Raw genomic sequence first — 21040 nt, forward strand, 5'->3', positions numbered from 1 at the left:
AGTGTCGCAGTGGTCCGTGTATGTCCACAGTAAAAAAATAGGAAAACCCTTTTCTAAAAGTTCAATTTCCATATCCTCTCTCGAGCATAACAATTTTATTTTTGATGTCAATAAGTCATTTGGTGTTTCGCATCAACCTCAATATTAGAATATATATTGTGAGAAAAATGTCTGGCAATTTGTAAAGATGTGAATTGTGAACATTCGGGGTTACCTGATAAATGTTAACATTTCTTCAAAGAATAACTTTTGAAAAATCACTCTGTGCGAATTAAGACTCGTAAACATTTTAAACTACAATTTAGAGTCCCAAAAAGCTCAAAAAACGATCTTGTATTTGCAGATTCAGAAAAAAATCTAAAGGTTGAAATAGTTCCTTGGAATAATGAGACTACTTAAATAAACGTTTCTTTTAATAAGTATGAATAAATTGTAACTGAATTCATTGTAAAGAAACAAATTTATGACCTTTCCTTTTAAATTGTTAGCACTATTGGCATACTCGGAAAAAAACTCCTGGGTCCAGGAATTCCGGAAATGGCCAAATTCAACTCTCGATCCCCGGGAAATTCAAAATCTCGAGAATCGTCACCCTCTTTTTACTAATTCTGGGCACTGTTTTCAGAAGTTTCACTAAGAGTAATTGCATCAAAAGTAAATGACACAATATAGGTCCTTTATGATTGTTTAATCATTTCAAGCATTATGCACATTTGCTAGGACATGTGTCGAGCAAAGATGCGAACGGGTAGCAGCGGGAGCGAAAACAAGCCAGTTTGTAAAGCTATGCTTTCACCCCATTTCTTTGGAGGTGCGCACTATGCCTCATGGAATAAGCGATATTTCCGTAGTAACTTTTCAATAGGGCGAAATCATGATTGTTAACAAGCTGATTACGGATTTTTTAAGGAGCCGACTGATGTTAAAAGAAAAGACTAATATTCTGCTTTGAAAATTCGAGCGAAAAACCATGTCAATGATGGAAGTCCTTAAACTTGAATAGGTAAAACTCTTTTCAAGTTTATCAGTACAAATGTTGCTAACTAACATAAAAAAATATTTTGAGAATAGATTTGTGTCCAAAAAGTTTGTCTGCTGGCTCACTGTTTGATGTGATGCAAGAAAAGCGTGGGGTTAGACTTGAATGTTTTCAGCCAGCTCAGGGTGGATCCAGAAGGGGTGGATGGTCGGTGTTTGGCCGTCCAGCAACATTCGGTGGAAAGCCGCCCAAGGAAGGGTGATGCTGTAAAATATCAGTTGGGATGGGGTGAGGGGAACGTAAAGGCCAAGGAAGGGGTGCCAAGCAACTGGGCAGAAGGATACTGGAACGATTTTGTGGACCAAGACAAAACTAGAAGGACATAAAATAAGCAAGTAAAATGCTAACGAACGGGTGAGGAAGTGTGCGTATATGATGAGTGGAAAAGAATTTCCCAGTGTCCTAGAGAGCGCAGATAAAGCTGAAGAGAATTTATAATGTTTAGGTAACTGTATATTCTGTACATAGCCCTGGGTGATGTTTTCTCTATACTTTCGAACGAGAGTTAGTTCACATTCTCGACCATCATGTGTGAGTACTTTTAAGAGGATGGTGAGTTTTCGCATTTTAGATTTTGGTATATGTGGGAACGGATATTACACACTCATGTCGCTTTTGCAAAGCATTTGAGCAAAGTAAGAAGCTAAAGTCTATCAAACTGGTACTTTTTTTGCCATTGTAGAGCATGTTAACGATATCAACTCTGAAAATCCACTGTGCATAATTTATACTTCAATTAGATAGTAATTTCAGCGTTAATTAAAAATTCACGATTAAGTGTATCAAAGGGCATAGCGCTGACTGTGACAGTCTTGACAAGTTTGTATAGTTTATAATTAAGTCACCTAGCACAATGTTGTACCCAATCGGCTCGCGTTTGATTAATGTAAATATATAGCACGGAGAAAACAATATGCCAGAGGCGCGTCAATCCTAATTTATATCCGTGCCTGTGAATGATTAACACTTTATCTAAAAGGGTTGAACGGAAGGTAATTGACTTTGCCTGTTGGATTCAGTTTGATAATTTATATCAATGAATTTTCTGTGATAAAAAAGAATAAAATTGTTCGATTGCTCTAATTTTTTTTTCATCATCCTTATTATGTTTATACCAACAAACTGTCGACTGTCGAAAAAATAAATATATAAAACAAGTTTGAATTTCGCTGAGGATTGTTTTGAATGTATCTAACATTACAGAATAACTGTACATCTTATTTCGCGACGCGATACCGGTAGTGATTCCTGCTATCGTAAAACAGATTTCATCTCGAAATTGCAGCCGGTCACAAAGAGACCACCTCCGTAGGGACCATGTCATACGAGGCGGCTACATAAAAACCTGTGTCCTTACATTCAATCATAAGTGTTTGCGTAGTAAACTTTTACGTCCCTTAATTCGCGCAGTTTATTTCGATTGAAAAGGACATACATTCCCAAGCAAAATGCCTTGTCGCATGCGATGTTACGTGTCACACCTTTAACCCTGCAAATATTCCAATATGGGTCTATTAAAACGGTCATAAAATGGATCAATCAGTGAGGAAAACAGAAAAAAGACGTAATTTCCGTATAAAAATTCCATATTTATGGCCGAGGCTGTAAAAGGGCGCGGACACAAATTGTGGCATGTGAAGGCGTGTTTTAGCGAGGGCGAGTTGGAAGTTATTTTTTCATATAAATCATATTTTATTGTGGTTTTACCCTCGTAAGGAGAGCAAACTCGAAACTGATCGAAAACCACCAAAGGCAATAGCGAACGAATATGAGTGCAATGTAAATCCAACCTGTCAACTGTCCATCACTGGCGTAGAGTTAATAATAGCTATCAAATTAACCCACTATTCGATTAGAAGTTGATTTTTCAAGTTATGCCCTGAATGCGCTCTTCGCAAAGTGTGAGTTATCATGGGAATGCCCGATTGCCCCTTGCCAGCTCAGTAGAGGCATTTATAGCAGTTTAATCTCCTGTTTATAACTTTGTTCTAGGCACCTCGGCTATGAACAACCAATAAAAACAGTCACGCGAGTTCAAATAGCTGCTAAACACGCGATACGCCCAAGGCGTCGTAGAACTGGTGATGGTGGAGTGTGGCTCTATGGAAATACTCATGTGTGGTGAGCATAATCGAGAAATCTTTCTGCGGGGGATGCTCAAATCCTGATTGATTCAAGTAAATCAGATGCAAATAGAAAAACAACAAAACGAATTGTGCTTGAAACAAGGCGAGTTCAAAATTTATTTAATGCTTTGTCGATGGGCTCATAGGCAATAAAACATCCGAGTTGAAGCTTTTTTTTTACAAAATTTAAGTGGCCTCAAAAAAACGAACAAACAAGAACTAAGATCCATGAGGTGAACTTGGACAACTGTTTTAGCCACGGTTCTTGCACTATATTTTTTATATTTTTGAATGATTTAAGATTGAACATCAACTGAACTATTAGGGTAGAATAGTCATCAATGAGACACGGGGAACAATGATAAAATGGCTTTCACAAGTCGTAGTTTTAACCAATCAGGCTCATATTTGGGGGAAAGTTGTGTGTACTGAATATACCTCTGCCATAATAGTGGCTTTGGTTATGGACGCTTCTTCGAAAAGTTATTCATAAATGTTTGATTCTAGTATAAAAAAAATTATGGACAAAAATTACTTTTTCGCTCGTAGGCTGCCATTGCCTCCAAAATTAATATTTCTTCAGATTTTTTCGACATTCCATAGGGAATAAGTTGGGCTACAATATCCTTTCATTAGGTTTGACCAAAATTAAAAATACACCCAGAATCCAAGGTTGCCTCATTGTTCCCCAATTATTTCAGCCCATGGGTAACAATGAGACACTTTGGTTTTTCTTCATTAAACTTTTCAAAATCTATGTAAATCTCTTAAAACATGAATTGAAAGTGATTTTTGACATACTTATGGAGTTACGTAAGATCGATCTCATAGTTTGGTCAATGTTAGAATACATAAAAATATATACATTAGGATGTAACAAAAATGACTTTTTGGCGGGCATTCAGGGGTTTGTTCCGGTGGGCATACTGAGCCTAAATCCCAAATATGAGCTTGATTGGACGTAACAGGAGCTGGCGCTCCGCCCTTCAATTTTAAATGGGATTTAACCCGTAAAAAAAGATTTTTTCAAAAATGTCACTTTTTGAGGCATTTTGGCCACCAATGAGTTTACCAAAAACATCACTGGCGTGTAGGCCAGATCCTTGCGCATCTTTTGGTATATATAACATTGAAGTTTGGAGCATCCTGGAGCTCGGTACAGACCTTCAAAGTTTGGCATATTTTCGAAAAATCGGTCCCAGCAAAATCAAATGGCGTCTCGGGCGTCGCGAGGTGCGACGCATATCTTTTTTGCCGGGGCCGATTTTTCGAAAAAATGACAAACTTTGAAGGTCTGTATCGAGCTCCAGGATGCTCCAAACTTCAATGTTATATATACAAAAATATGCGCAAGGATCTGGCCTACATGCCAGTGATGTTTTTGGTAAACGCATTGGTGGCCAAAGTGCCTCAAAAAGTGACATTTTTGAAAAAAATCTTTTTTACGGGTTAAATCCCATTTAAAATTGAAGGGCGGAGCGCCAGCTCCTGTTACGTCCAATCAAGCTCATATTTGGGATTTAGGCTCAGTATGCCCACCTGAACAAATCCATGAATGCCCGCCAAAAAGTCATTTTTGTTACACTCTAATATACATACAGAAAGCTCATTAAAACATGCTGCAAAAACAATACAAAAATCGTTGAAAGTGTCTCATTGATGACTATCCTTCCCTACATTCATTTCCTACGTTCAAACTTTTAAGTGCGTTAAAAACTGTTGTCCCGATTCACCCCTGTTGGTGGTACCCTACATGATAAAAAAAAAACAGAATATAACATTAGGGATTCAAACAAAAATACAATTGGGATCACAGATCTGAAAAAGAAGTTAAATCCCTTCCCCCTCTCCCAACATAACTTCACAAAATCAAATTATTAATTAAATTTGTACTTAATAGGTACATTTGAAAAAAAAAAAATACTTTGCTACTACAATGTTACCATAAACGAGACAATAATAATGGAAAACGTGCAAGATTTTACTCAAATGCTCTCTGTCTTGTTCCATATTCTAGAATAAAATTTGAATGTTTGTTCTAGAGAAAAAATGTATTGAATAAAATTTTTAAATAGCTTTAACTCAGCATAAATACTTTTTTTCTTGGCACCATAATGTTCAACAAACATCCCTAAATCGCTTGCACATTGCATGCAGCAAAACTTCACCCTCCAAAAAGTGTTAACGTTAGTTCAAACAATGATTATTTCACAAACAAACTGCAAACTGTTATCGCATGCAACGTTAATTAATGTGCTGCGCTTTTGTGATGAATTAGTGCAATGATATAGCATTATGCGTTGCCTGTGCCACAATCCAGGTCCCTTTTAATCACTGTGGACAGTAGTTAGCCTTTGTGGTAAGCAAAAAGTGGTTAAATCTATGCCACAGTCGCATGTTTGATTTAAATTATGCAATCACAGTTCCTCGGTGCGAAGACAGTTCCACACATAAGAGGGTCCCGCAGAGTCTCTCTTAAAAAATCATCACCATATGCTCTCCACTTGTTTCCGACTTTACGCCTGAACGGAACACACTTGTTACTCATGTTTATATAATAGACACCGATTTTCAAGTCAGCGCTTCTAGCTGGTTCCTTGGCTTTCTTTTTTTCAAATATTGAAATGAATGGATTTCCATAATAGAATATTGCAAATCTTGCACCATGTACCGCTTTATACTACAACCCTCCTACCATCACTTTTTGCTCACGATTGCTGAAGGGGAAGAAAACGGGAAAAATGGATCGACCCTATAGAACACTTTTCTGTATTGCCGGCTGTCTGGAACAAATAAACGGATGAATAATTTAATGCAGTCATGCTGGGATTTGTGCGAGACTGTGTCTTTCTTCTTGCCACCCAACATATGGGCGAGCAATGTGGGGCATCCTCCGGCCTGTTGTTGTGGGAGTTTTAAACACGGATAAGGAAATCCTTTCAATCGTCAGTATAATCTAGGCGATTGAGTTTTTTTAAGGCAAGCAAATCGACAAGTCAATTTTGAAAATATGTACGTTTGGCAGCTTCAGAGCTAAGGAGAAATTCTTTCGAATATTGGGATATTTTAGCAAAATATTAATATCAATCAATTTGAATGTAATGGACATGTTTGTGTAAATGTTAATTTGTGTAGGCTTCTAAAATAAGTTGAAAATTGATTTCAAAGTGCCTGTTCTTCTGCACCAAACCAAACATCCTCATTTAGTTTGCATGTCGATTTTCGATTCATCCGAACCCATGACAAGCTCTGCTGTAATATGCTTTATGAATATTTACTCGACTAATTTTCATCTAAGCTAATATGTGTGAAATTGATTTTCTTTATTTGCGTAACTGATAAAAGAATCCAACAAGTAACAATAAAAAAGCAATTAGTTTATCACAAGCAAAGCCCGTTCATATGATGTTACATATCATGTTCGCTGTATGAAAAATATTCTATTAATTTTCGAAAAGGAGGGGAATAGAAAACGAAAGCAGTTATTCAAAATAGGCCAAACGAGTCGGTCCTTGCCGATATTTTTTTAGGCAAGCAGTCAAGTGGCTGGTTGAGTGACGGCTTGAACCTATTTTCAAATTTATTGATTATTTTTGACCGCGTTCAAAGCACTATCCAGCTGTTCCTAGGCCGAGGTTTGTGTTTTAAGGTATGTACTGTTTGTACATAGTTATTTTCACTGCACTAGCAGCACCGTTGATGCATTCAGTTGGTTATCCTTTCCTTTCATGAAGCATAATCGCGTTTCCTCACTTCGTATACCAGTGTTCTCCAGTTCATTATGCATAGTGCCTGCAGAAACAGCACCTGATGTTGAACCTTCAGCGATATGCTTGTATCAGGGAATGTACAAAAATTCTCGATCCGATTTTTTCAGCACAAGTCGTACATTTACCCAAAGAGGTTTACCGAGTTGGGTAAATAAGACGAGTGCTGAAAAATTCAATATTTTTTTGCAATTCCGAAAAACGATTTTTCAATGGATTTGTATAATTGTATCTATGTATAATTGGACTTTTTTGTTTAATTTTCCATCGAAAAATAATACAAGAATAATTTAAAAACCTCTGTCCTTTCTTCCTTTTTTTGTTGATTCATGTGTATTTTAGACGATGGCTTGAATTAATTTTCTAAACAACTTCGCACAGTTTGGGAACGATTGATTTTGTCCTCACTGTGCGCAAAGCAATTGAATTGTGAATGAGAATTAATATGGGAATAACTTTTTTTTTATTTTGCTGTTAAAAAATAACGTATCTATACTAATACCGGGTCGGGAACCGTGGTATAGGGGTAAGCGTGATTGCCTCTCACCCAGCCGGCCTGGGTTTAATCCCAGATGGACCCGGTGGCATTTTTCGAGACGAAATTTGTCTGATCACGCCTTCCGTCGGACGGGAAGTAAATGTTGGCCCCGGTCTAACCTAGAGGGTTAGGTCGTTAGCTCAATCCAGGTGTAGGTGTCGTTTCCTGGGTCCTGTCTCGGTGGAGTCGCTGGTAGGCAGTTGGACTAACAATCCTAAGGTCGTCAGTACGAATCCCGAGGTGGATGGAAGCTAAGGTGTAAAAAGAGGTTTGCAATTGCCTCAACAATCAAGCCTTCGAACACTTAGTTTCGAGTAGGAATCTCCCAATCGAGAACGCCAAGGCAATGCTGTAGAGCGAATAATTTGATTTGATTTTGATACTAATACCGGACTTGTATTCCGTTGCTCTAGAACAGGTGTTACCGTTGCGGCTATATGCTCTACTTTGCCCCTTAATCAGTCATGGGCAAATAGGAGGATTTGGCAAGCTTTACATTAAAATTAGGGTATCACAGATTAGAGAGTTTGTGTAGTCTTTAAATTAAATATTGTCAAGTAAATAAAAGTAAAATAAATATCACAAACAATATAAAATCAGAGCACAGCTAGGAATCATAACTATAAAACACACTGTTATTGCAAACCGCAGGAACAAAGTTTGTTAACACACTGTACAAACCTACATTGCGGGATTGCTACCAGAAAAGTACGAAGTAGTACTGTAAGGAGAGGACTAGAAGAAAAAAGGGAATAAAGGGGCTAACAAGAAGCGAGAGAGTACTCTACTGAGGGTCAGCGTTGACTAGGAAGATCTTTTCCACATTGACCAGCCCGCTAGCAAGACCTTCAAACCAAAGAGCCAGCAAGTATCAGTGCCCTTGAACTTGTACAGTATTCAATAGTGGAAAACTATAACACGCAAGCAAAGATCGGCGAATCAGGTACAACTCGAGTGAAATCGATAGTGAAGCCCTCTAAGCTGCCCCAGTAGTACTCTAACCCCCCCCCCTTTCCCCCTGTGTTCTCACTCGAAGGACCCAAGGTTTCCGCTCAAGAACCAGATCACGGCGACCGCGAACGATCGCCACCAGCACGCCGAAGTGACGGACTTGACGCCGAAGGCAATCCGGCGAATGTCCATCCAAGAACCGCCTGAAGACTCGGCACGTGACCACGTGGCCTGGTCTAACCCACACCCAAGATGTCGGCCTGCAAGGCCGGAGATACGAGCGCCCCCTTCGTGCGTGGCGTGGGCTTACCTGCAAAGAGCATGCCAGAAGTTCCAGAACCAGGTTCCGGACGCGGTCGAGGGCGATCGTGGACCTCCGGAGCAAGCCAGCCACGAGAGTGTCATCGGAGGTGACCAACAGCAGCAGATGTAGCAGCCAACCTGCCCCGCACTAACACACACACATACACAGCGTGAGTCCAAGAAATACAGTGCTTAATTTAACTAAATAGTGCCTTGATTCCTTGAGCTTCGAGCCGACCCTTGAAAGAAAGAGCTCTTGCTTGACTAACCCCGCCAGCGCGAAAAGAGGCCCTGAGCCCACCCCAGTCCGGCCGTGGCTCTAAGACCAACCGGCTGGGGCGTTGTCAGGGTCCTTCAGACCAAGTATGGGGAAAGCCCGTAGTAACACAGGCCTGCCCAAGCTTTTTGGCTTAATTTTCACATTTTGTATTGTCAAAATAACAATTGTTCAATTTTTCATGGTTTATTTGATGAAATTTGTTCTCTGATGACCAGTAAACATAACTCTGCCAAAAGCTTCACAGCTAAAAAAGTAGTAATCCAGCTGCGTGTAAAAGACCTGGGTGTAAAATAAATATTGCATTATTTTACATTTTCAGGGTGTTTGCAAAAATGTACATGCAGTGTATAATTTTATGTGTTTATTTTGACGAATGCGATTCTACCATCGGATTTTTTGCTGTGTTGGATAAATATTTTTTCTAGTCGTTTTTTTTTGTAAGTATTAACTAAAAAAGTGGTCCAGCCCGAAAGCCGGATTAATTTTTGACGTAAATGTAGATTACAACGATTTTTATAAATATATTTTTCAAACTTATGGCAAAGATGACCAATGAGGTCATCTTAGAACCGATTCCATCAAATAAACCAAAAAAAAAATGTTATTTTGAAGATCAAAAATGTGAAAATTGATCCAAGAAGGTTGGGCAGGCCTGCTCTAGAAGGTGCTCTACAAATTTCCCAACTAGATTATGGTGCTAATTAGCTCCTAAAAAAAGATACAGCGTTTTCAAAACTGGCCAAAAACGCGTTTTTTTTGCTCGAAAATCACGTTTTAAACCAGTTTTCAAATCGCTGTATCGATTCTCGACATTTTTATTTCCCGGTAATGGAGTGTTGAATTTGGCCATTTCCGGGAATTCTCGGTCCAGGAGTTTTTGACTATGCCAATAGTGCCAAAAATTTAAAATGAAAAGTAATAAATTTGTTTCTGTTAAAATAATTCAGTTTCAATTAACCCATACTAATTCTATAAAACGTTAATTTAAGTAGACTCACTATTTTGAGGAACTAGGTGTATGAAACCTTTTGATTTTTTCCTGAATCTGCAAAAACAAAATCGTTTCCTGAGTTTTTCAAGACTTAAAATTGTAGTTTAAAAAAATTACGAATCTTAATTCGCACTGAGTGATTTTTCAAAAGCTGCACAAACTTGTTATTAGATTTTTGTAAAAAGATAGCTAATATAGCTAATATATTTCCCATAATTATAGTAAAACAACGACTCAAAACAATGAATTAAACTTTTGTTTTGTAATGGGTAAACTGTAAATAATAATTGAAAAAATATTTATATTTTTAAAAGTTTATATGCCTCAACTCTGATGAATGTCGAGGGAGGGGGCAAAAAAAAAAAAAGTGAAAAATTTAAATAACATGCCATGGTTTCAACATTTCAATAAAAAAAGTGTTTCAAAATGCATCATACACCTGTCCAGTTGTTATGTAACCATTCATTTCAAAAAATTCAAAGAATTGACGATTTTTTTTTGCGGTGCTGTACGTTGTAATTTCATAAAAGTTCAAAATATTTTTCAACCAGTCCAAACATGCTAAATATGATTTTCAATGCAGAAAAAGGCATTTTAGATTGTTCTCAGTTGATTAGACTCCCCCCCCCCCCCCCTGATGGCGACATAAACTTACAGTTATCAGGAAAACCCAAATGATCACAAAAAACTAGATTATGAGGATTGCTATGCTCGAGAGAAGATATGAAAATTGAACTGAACTTGAAAAAGCTTTTCCCTCTTAGAAATAATTTTAAAATAATATTTGAAATTAAAACATTTGTTTTCATTTCTGGAGTGTAACTGGTAAACTTTTTTCAAGGTAAATTTTGGGGTCCACATTGTTTTTGGCTTCTCTCAATCAAAGTTATTGGAATTTTTGTCAAGTTGAAATTTACACTTTCTGAAAAAGAAGATTAGAGAAGCATTGCTTAATTCCAACTTGAACATCGAACATTGAACATTCAATGTTCTAAACAATTTTGAATTTGTCAAATGTTTTTCTTATTAGTTTATACTTTTTTGCTCCGATATTTATTAGTTTTAAATTTCCCGGGAGTCTCGACCGAATTTTCCGGGAATCGGGAGGTCCAGTAATGGTCGATTTCCCGCTCATCACCCTCTAGTTAGCACCATACTCTCTTCGGGTATGTTATAGAGCACCTTCTAGAGCAACCGAATACGAGTCCAGTTTTAGTATAAGTTGAAAGGTAATTTTCCTATAGAAAATTTAATCGCTTTCCGCACAGTGAGGACTAAACCAATCGTTTCCAAACTTTGAGAAGTTGTTTAGAAGACCCCAAAAGGAACTGAAAAATTTCTGTGCTGGAAAATCGATTTGCTATTGGCACTACAGTTATTCGTTAGACTTATTAAAATATGTTTATTTTCATGGAGACGCCAAGGTTGATGACTTTTTTAGCTTCATACTAAGTATAAACAACACTTTGCCATGATTTGGTATTGGCTGGCACTCGGGAATCGACTGAAAGCGCAATTGATTATGCTTGAAAGGATAATTTCCACGGGCAGCAGAAGGTGCCAACTCGCGAAAACCAGTGCTGGAACAATTTCATCGCATTCCGCTACTGAAGCTCGGTGCAGAACGTTGCTCTTAACAGAAACGATTTCGGATTAACGAACGTACTTAGTTAGTTAGTTGGTGTAGGGGCTGAGCGTTGTGCAGCTATTAAAAGGTGGGGTGTTTTCGAGCTACAAATTCCGCAGCTAAATTATATTACCGTTCTTAATTGCGACTAAATTTAGCAAATTCCTTTTGGTCCAGCGGAACCGCGCTTACAAGTATCGTAATCAATTTTTAATCAGGCTGTCGATAGGAATTTCTCGCAGAATCGGCCCAAATATTTAGAAAATAATCAACGAAATTGAAACTTAAAAGGCTCACTGTAATTATCATGAAATATTAATGTGAGATGAATATTTCAGCAGCATCGAATGAATATTTCAAACTTTCCAAAACGATTGGGAATAAAACCAAGGAAAATGTGAGCTTTTATCGAGCCATTTCGTCGCCATCGTCTGGTTTCGTTTTCTCCGCAGGCCAACCAACCAAACTTTACAGTGCGAGTGGGAAAGTCTCGAAAGAAGTGTTTATTTTAAAGAGTAATGTTACCGCTTGGGGATTTCGCCACGATGTAACTCTTGCCCTGTTCTCCCCAGCAGCAGCAGCAGGAGAGGCCAGGACGTAAGTGGCAGAGCGCTCCGCTGTTCAGTGTCGAAAAGGAAACACTTTTTGGCGCTTTGCTGCCCTTTTTTCCGCGGGAAAGCAAGTGGACCGTAAGAAATGTGTTTATAAAAGTCGGATAACCTGCCACTTCCGTTCGTTTCCCCACCCGCTGTTTGTTCGTGCGACCACCGGCAAAGCCTTCGAGTTCAACGAGAAGCAAAGAAAGGAGCCCCGCGTCATTTGCCTGTCGACTTGATTCCTTCGGTGAGTATTTCTCCTTCAAACCTCGCGATTCAACAGAGTGCCGCCAAATACACACAGCGATCATTATGGTAAATTATTTTACCGAGATTTTGGCTGTGGAGCGTAATTGGGTGAGAATGAATATTTAATGCATTGTTATTGAACCAATTTAGATATAGCTTTACTCTAAAAAGAAAAGGGATCTCGTTGAGTGGGAGCATCCTGGTGAGCGAAAAAGGCTTAATGGCTTAACCACCAAGTCCACGTGAAACTAATAGTGCGGTGATAATGGTGATGTTTAATTCAGTGGCGAAAAAGCGACATTAAAACACTTATCTCGCAAATTGGAATCCTGTTTTGGAATCTAGTTACAATTATTATTTTTATTTTCAAAATACACAGTCCACCAAAAATACATTGATTTTGTGCCTCTTTATTCGTCCCATTCCTCAAAATTGTTATCATTTGTAAACATCTGAACAATGATACACTGGGAAAAATCTATACTATACTTTCCTACTTTGATTAACATCCGTCAAAAATTTGCTTCTGATAAACTATTATGTAAAAAATCAAAATTATTCGCTCTACAGCATTGCCTTGGCGTTCTCGGTTGCGAGATTGATTGTTGAGACAATTGCAAACCACTTTTTACACCTATGCTTCCATCCACCATGTGATGCATTGGGAATGCTGTTTTTACACAATGTTTGGATATTTTTTATTGGTTTTGGTTAAAACAAAAAAATATTCAACTGATTTATGCTCACTGCAAAAAGGTAATTTATAGAGTGTTTGGGACCTTAACATTTTGACTGCTGTTTTGATGCTTCTTAATTCTACACAGAGAAAAATGAGTTCCCAAAATCGTGAACAAGCGTTCATGAAAATGGGAACCACGAACAAAGTGTTCAAATTCCATGGTACGTTTTTGAAAATCTTACCATGGGATTTGAACACTTTGTTCGTGGTTCCCATTTTCATGAACGCTTGTTCACGATTTTGGGAACTCTTTTTTTTCATGTAGCCGGGACCGTGGTGTAGGAGAAAGCGTGGCTGCCTCTCACCCAGTCAGCCTGGGTTCGATCCCAGAAGGTCCAGGTGGCAAATTTTGAGACGAGATTTGTTTGATCACGCCTTCCGTCGGACAGGGAAGTAAATGTTGGCCCCGGTCTAACCTAGAGGTTAGGTTGATAGCTCAGTCCAGGTTTAGGAGTCGTCTCCCTGGGTCCTGTCTCGGTGGAGTCGCTGGTAAGCAGTTGGACTAACAATCCAAAGGTCGTCAGTTCGAATCCCGCGATGGATGGAAGCCAAGGTGTAAAAAGAGGTTTGCAATTGCCTCAACATTCTAGCCTTCGAACACATAGTTGCGAGTAGGAATCTCGTAATCGAGAACGCCAAGGCAATGCTGTAGAGCGAATAATTTGATTTTGATTTTTTAATCCTCTAGAGAAAATGTTTTTAGGCCAGAGATCGAACAAAGGCGTTAAACTTAGGAAATACATTATTTTCATAAATTCTTGGATATTTTTCAAATGTAACATAACATACATAGCAGAAGAATAACTGCAATAAGGTTAACGTGAAGACTTCCATCATTGCCATGATTTTTCGTTCAAAAATATAAATTTTGCGTCGCTATCAATATTTTGACAAAACTCCTTCAACAAGTTGTTTAGAATAGTGCCCTGCACATACTGATTCCTTTTGGTAATGATTATCCCATTCCTTGCAAAGTTATAGAAATCAATGATTGCCAACTAGGATGTCAATGGTTGATTAGATTAGGGTGTCAATGATTGCACCACAAAATTATATAAATTTTGAAAACCATTTGATTTAGACCATTGATTCTCAACGGGGGTACCGGGCCTACTTGATTTACATAGTAGGGGGTACCGGCGTAGAAGAAGGTTGAGAATCGCTGATTTAGACCAAAATTCCTTCAGTGCCTTCAAGAAGGCAACAACTTGCACATGCTGATTCATTTTGGTGCAGAAACTCGTTAAATTGAATTCAATACAGAAAATTTTAGAGTGATGATCAATTTTCTTCGAAAATGATCAACGGCTTCACCTTACAAGAATTTAATTATACGTTATACAGTATACTCACAATTAAAATAAAAGATTTTGAATTTACTTTTACTTTCGCCTTTTGACATCAACCAGCTAAAAGACAAAAAATAAAATGAAATGTGTACTAGTCCTATTAGAAATTAAATAAGTTATCCATAAGGGCAGTGACATGTTGTAATTGTTTTAGTCATATCCAGGGCATTTTTTTTGAATGACTTAAATTTCCATTTAAAATTACTTACACTTTTTGTGACAATGGCATCATGTTTTGGAACCAGAAAAGAAGCATTTAAAAAAATAATTATTCATGTGCATGTTATGGTCCTCTAAAGAATATGCATACAACGTTCTTTTTAAGCAGTGATTAAACGAAAAGGATATCCTATAACATCACTTAAGGCATGGATGGATGGCATGGAAATATATTCACCTGCACGAACAAATTTCGCATAGAGCACACATCGTGGGAAAATACACAATGTTTGTGGTGGGGGAGAGAAACATGACACCTATGTTTGTTCCACCGAAGCCAGGAAGCGCTTGTGTGCTCAAGCAATCGTAAAGTGCATGATCGAAATCAGCAATCAATTTTGTTCGGCCGGGTTTTATTTTTTCATCCCCTCCCTTTTGGTTGGTACTTTTGTATACACTTTGCTTGTGCCGAGTTTCCTCTTTTTGCCGAGCTTCGCTCGTCCTCGATTGTTTTCCTTTGCCCATTCCTATTCTCCGCACTCCATCATCGTCATCGGATCCAGAACGCCCGGAACAATGGCACGCCGAGCATAATCTATTTTGGAAATTAAACGAACGAAAAAAAAACTATAATCTTTGCTGGTTTTCTCACAACTGCAATCTAGGATAGTTTTCATTCGTTTTCTTCTTCAAAAATATGTTCCTTTTCCAGGAATTTTACGTTCAGCTGTTCGCATATTATTTCCACTAAGGGCAGGGCCTCATTTAGGAGGAAAGCAGGTTATTAGGGAGCGCTCACTATGATTTTGGGTCGCATCATCATCTTCTATGATGAATCCTGACCAAGCACCTTATCCTACTAACACATTTTCAGGTTCCTGGTGCTTGTGGGGTGTAAGCACAGAGTAAATCAGCTGCCCTAGTAGCAACCTGCGCTAACTTACATTTCCGTCCCTTAAAATCGAGGTCTACAAACCGACATGGCGGGCGCCGTTGGTGGCCAATGACTTTTACCTATTCGCAACTGATCTAGTTTTGGCAATCATGGTGTTTTACCTTTTCAGCGCATTCATACATGCTGTTGATAAGGAAAACAACACTAGATCGTCGAAACCTATGATCAGAAGTGCTGAAAGGATATTACGGTGGTCTCTCATGCTCATGCTCTCATGCTCAATGAGGAAAGGCTATTAAATCACTCGAAAAATGAATTTCTTTATTAGACCTCGTAGACCCACCTTCACGTATAACTTAACGTTGCCGTTTAGGCCGTTGCAAATATTTTTCAAAGTTTTCCCCTTTTTCCTTTCAAAATTGATCCGAAAAATCAGAGGTTAAAAATATTTTTCAAAAACATCAAAATTTCAATGGAAATAGAAGTCTAATCAACTGAGAACAAAATATTTTGAACCTTTATGGAATTACAATGTACAGCACCGTAAAAACTTTTTTTCTCGCAAAATAAAATTTTTGTCAATACTTATAAATCTTGGAAATTAATGATTGCAAAACAACTTGAAAGGTGTAAAATGCATTTTACAACACTTTTTTGTTAATAAATAGAAATGTTGATACTGTGGCCTGTAATTTACATTTTTCAACTTTTTATTATCTTACGATGGGACCCATATCTGAACATTTTTCAGATGGGACCAGCAAACTTGTCGTTGATTTCTGATTTTTAATGATGTAGCACAAAGTTACACAATAAAATAAGCTATTCCAGTATTAAACTCAAAATCGGCAAAAATGCATAATGGACATTTATGCGAGCATGGGCAGTAAACTTCGAAAAATATTTGCAACGACCTTAAAATCGCGGGCCAAAATAATAATAAATTTGTAACCGTTTTATTTCAAACGGTAAGGCTTGTCTCAATATTTATTAGCCCGGGTCAAAAAAATTAAAATTGCTCAAATCAAAAATTAAATGAGATTGCCCGAAAGAGTACTCAAAATGGGGCTCAGGCCAAAATTTCAGCTCATTTGGTTGAAAACTGGCTTGCCTTGAGCAGGAACAAGTTTAAATGGGAATTAACCCGTAAAATTGGAGCATATAGGTAAATTGCTCTGTACACCCAAAATTCAGAGTCGAGATAATCGTTCTCTCAAAATTTATTGAGGGCTCAGTGCCAAAATCGATAGAATAATGGTACCAACTCACACCATCATAACAAATGAGTTCATTCGTTAGTTGAATCAATAAATCTCCAACAAGTGTCATACATCGACTTCTGACTTCTCCTTGGTCACCAAGCTGTGGTGGCCGAGGCAGCTAAGTCATTGGATTGGTTTGTCAAAGGTCTCTGATTCGATTCCCGTTGTCGACACTTTTGGTTTTTTGTTTGACGGATGAACTTTTTTTGCAAATGAACCTCGAGAGAATAGTTCTATCGCCCATCTCGAGCTGTGTTCTCTGCGTCCGTGAATGGTACCACTATTCTCTCGACTCGAGACCATCATTCTCTCGGACTAGCGCTGCCAGTTTTGGGTGTACAAGTCAGTTGATAACAAATGATGACTTTTGCATACCATGGGGTCCTAGGGGATGGTCTGGGGAACAATTCCTCCGAAGGGTGCAAGACGATCCGAGGCCCCTGGTCTTGCCTTGAACCGGATTCATTCCGCCGTCGCAGAAATTCTCATGGTCCCAGCAAAATGTATTGGGAAAATCAAAGAACACTAAGAAGGCTGCCTCGATCAAAAGACGTGGCAGAAGGATATCATATTTTTTTGCTTTGAAAGTGTTTTGCAATTTATCTAAATGCTTCAATTTTACGGGTTAATTCCCATTTAAACTTGTTCCTGCTCAAGGCAAGCCAGTTTTCAACCAAACGAGCTGAAATTTTGGCCTGAGCCTGCATTTTGAGAACTCTTTCGGGCAATCTCATTTAATTTTCGATTTGAGCAACTTTAATTTTTTTGACCCGGGCTAATATTTATATTGTTGAAATATGTACTGTACTGGATGTTTCGCTAAAAATTGTTATTTTAAAAACAGGATTGACTTTGATAGTCACTGTGCTTCTTACAAACATCAGCCTAAGAGTGTGCAAATTGAATTGATTACGTCAAAACTACGGGAACTGTATTGTATGTATTCTATTGCTCACTAAACTGCTCACCAGTGAAAAAACGGCTAATATCCACTTTTGGCAAAAGCGATATATTAGCACCTGGTGGTAGAGGATGTTCCAACGCATCTTCTGGAACTTGAATTTCACTAAATTGAATTCACTTGACTGCCGATGCGAAAAACAAAACGGCTAATATGCCACTCTTATGGGAAATTGCCTTGACGGAGATTTTGTGACAAACACTAAAACGCGTTTTTCTTGGAATACTTGATTTGGCATAATAGCCGAATTTTCAATTATGGACAGTAAAGGATATTCTGCAAAGTTTGGCTTTTTTAACAATCAAATTATTTGAGGATTCGGTCTGTAAATGTAACAGTTGAGGAAAAAGAATACAACAACTTCCGCGGTTGCTGTGCACCCGTAAGTAAATAAAAAGTTCAAAGTTCGATGAAAATTCACTGCAGATTTTTTTTCACAGTAATATCAATTTTTGCTGTCTTCAAAATCAATTTTGAATCATGATTGAAAAATCCTAATTTTACTATTAAACTTGTTCTGCTAAAAATGCTTATAAACTAGAATATTCTTTTGAATGCTGGTTCCATAACAATCAAATCTTTTAAGGATGCACAGCAACCAAGGAAGTTGTTGTCTACTTATTAAAATAAATGACAAACTTACGGACCCCATCCTGCAAAAATATGATTGTAAAAATAGTTAAACTTTGTTGTAAATTGTCTTGAATGCAGTACTTGAGGGAGAATAAAAAATTAAATTGAAATTTTCCGTAGTTTTGAAGATACTAAAATGTCTGTAACAGAAATCTTGCTGCAACAGCTCTGGTTGATGTGCTCCGTAAACTTAAAAACTAAGTTTTTCGATGTAATGTTTTCATAATTATAGTGTACCAAATTAAAAAAAAAAACTGGAAAACTGCTTCATGAAACAGGTACTTTGAGTTCTTTTTTGCAAGCTCAGTATGGTTTCATACCATTCTGATTGTATTCAATTCGTTTTATTCATTTTGCAAAAAAAAAAAATAATCCAGAATGTTTTCCTTAATGTGGCCCTGTTTTCTTTTCTAGTGCAGACATAATAGATAAGTATAAAATCACATTATGTGAAACATACAACGAAAGATGCTTCGAAAGAAGATGAAGATTTTCGGCATATTTATTTTTTTTTTCGCTACACCTCTCTCTCACACTCTGTTCACTGCTCTGGGCAAATGCAAAGGATAAAAGCATAAAAACAACTCCTACAAGTTTCGCCGTGCAGCGTTTTCTCCTCGGTTCCAGCCGGTTCCTCATGCAGTTAAGCCATGCCAGCCAGGCGTCGCGCCAGCCAAAGTCGTCTATAGTGCCGAAAAGAGAGAAAATGCGAATAACCGTAAAAGAGGAAAAACACATTAACAGGACTCAAACGGCAACCAAAGCATATAAACCAAAGCACAACCAAGAGTTAGCCGAAGAAGAGAAAGAACTTTTAGAAAAATAGTCACAAGAAGATGCTTGCGATGAAGTGCGTTTTTCATTGTCAAAGTAAAATTCCGAACCAGCCACACACGCACTCGGGCTCGATAGAAATCCTAGGCGAGTCCTGAGAAAATCGAGAAGCCTGAAGCAGAAAAAAAAAATCTAAAGAGAAAGATGAATTTAATTGCCAGTTTGGGAACGAAATATGGTTTGGATTAGACATGCCACAGCTGGAACTCGAATCAAATCTTTTGCTCGGTTTTGTGGTGTTGCAACCTGCGACAATCGTGACTCGAAAGTAGTTGCGGTGCAAAGTGATTTTGAATTGTTCAATTTGTATCTGTATGTATTGGCCCATCTTTTTATCATTATGAAATGAATCAAACAAATGAATCATATTATAAAAATAGGGAAACGATCATGAAGAAAAAACACTTAATTTAAAATACATTTTCAAATCGCTTTAGAAATTTTTATCGCTTTGCTAGATACTTCACTTAGAAATAATATTATTATTATCATTAGATTTTTAAATATTATTATAATTAGAATCATTTTAGCGTATTTTACCTAAATTATCTAAATCATAGTATTCATTCAAGTAAAACGACCTACCGCAGATATTGACTTCTCGTAACAAACCAGTTGAATCCCCCAATATGACATAAGAGTCTTGAGTTTCCTATAGAAAAAAATAAATTGTACACTTCGTTTGGACGCACCTTTATTATATTACATTTTGCCATTTGTCTCCTATTCCCTACGCACCGCACTTTCCCGACTGTTGCTGGCAATTGTCAATTTCGATCTAACCAAATTAGCGCAGAGATGATTTCCATCGAATTAAGCCTTCGCTTTTAACCTGATACCATCGCGCCATGAATCTCGTCGTGGTGCTACTTGACTCGTGGAAGCAACGTGTCCGACAACGCCGAGGAAGACGTCGGAAAGGAACACCTGAATAAAGTGTCCAGAGATTTGATTAGCCATATCGACAGCAGCCTTAACCGGAGCCCTCGGACTGTTTGGTAACCCTAGACGGCGTAATGGTGAATTTTACACACGATCTACTGTGTGTATGCACAGAGTTGGCTGCGACGTTGGATAGGCAAGGGAGAGCAAAGTGGTCTCTTCAAAGCAATGTATTAGGGCACTGGTGAAAAAAAAGTAACTCGATATCGTTGATAATTTTTTATTCTAACCGACCAAGCGACAGCGATAAAATATTTTCAAACCACCGTGCTTGACAAGATGTGCGCTCACACTGTATAGTAAGGCGCTAGAGATGTCTTCTGTTAGTTTTGATTTAGTGTGAACATTTTTGTTATGTATTTGTTAATCTGAAGTTCTTGCAAGTTTTCAAAAAAATGCTACATATTAAACCTGGTTACAGAGTCCAACAATAATAGCTCAAATATCTTTGTTTGATCTAGGGATCATTTTCTTGAGTATTAGAATAAATGAAACTTGGTAATCCTCAAACGATTACAAATTATTGTGATCGTTCTATCTTGTCACACGTGCATTTTGGGATATATTAAGCCGAGGATACGTAGTAGAGTAGCTTTCAATGCCTCTCCTTTTGATCATCACCGATCTTCAAAATAAGATTTCTATCCTGAGATAATCTACAAAACCCCAAAAACTTCGTGCAACATTGACACTCTTCATACAAAATCAGAGCCGCGCGATTAGCAGTGAAATAAATTTTTCCCATGACTCATGAAGAGTATCGGGCCGCATTTACAAAGCGGATTCAGTGGCTATTTCT

The 21040-nt window shown here is 37.9% G+C and overlaps 1 protein-coding gene across 10 annotated transcripts in view; it reads left to right on the plus strand.

Annotated features, from left to right (window-relative positions):
• The first annotated feature begins 1565 nt into the window (after nucleotides 1–1565).
• Nucleotides 1566–21040, plus strand: part of LOC119770093 — a 32613-nt gene continuing 13138 nt past the window's right edge. Inside the window, exons 1-2 of one of the 10 annotated variants that reach the window (XR_005278655.1) lie at nucleotides 11588–12137; nucleotides 12198–12465. The gene's annotated coding sequence lies outside the window, so the exon portion shown is untranslated. Of the gene's footprint in view, nucleotides 1592–1657; nucleotides 1675–11587; nucleotides 12466–21040 lie in introns of those variants that run through there. The other 9 variants (XR_005278652.1, XR_005278657.1, XR_005278654.1 and 6 more) reach the window with 9 other exon arrangements.

Source organism: Culex quinquefasciatus, chromosome 3 (assembly GCF_015732765.1).
Source record: "Culex quinquefasciatus strain JHB chromosome 3, VPISU_Cqui_1.0_pri_paternal, whole genome shotgun sequence".
NCBI classification, from domain to species: Eukaryota; Metazoa; Arthropoda; class Insecta; order Diptera; family Culicidae; genus Culex; species Culex quinquefasciatus.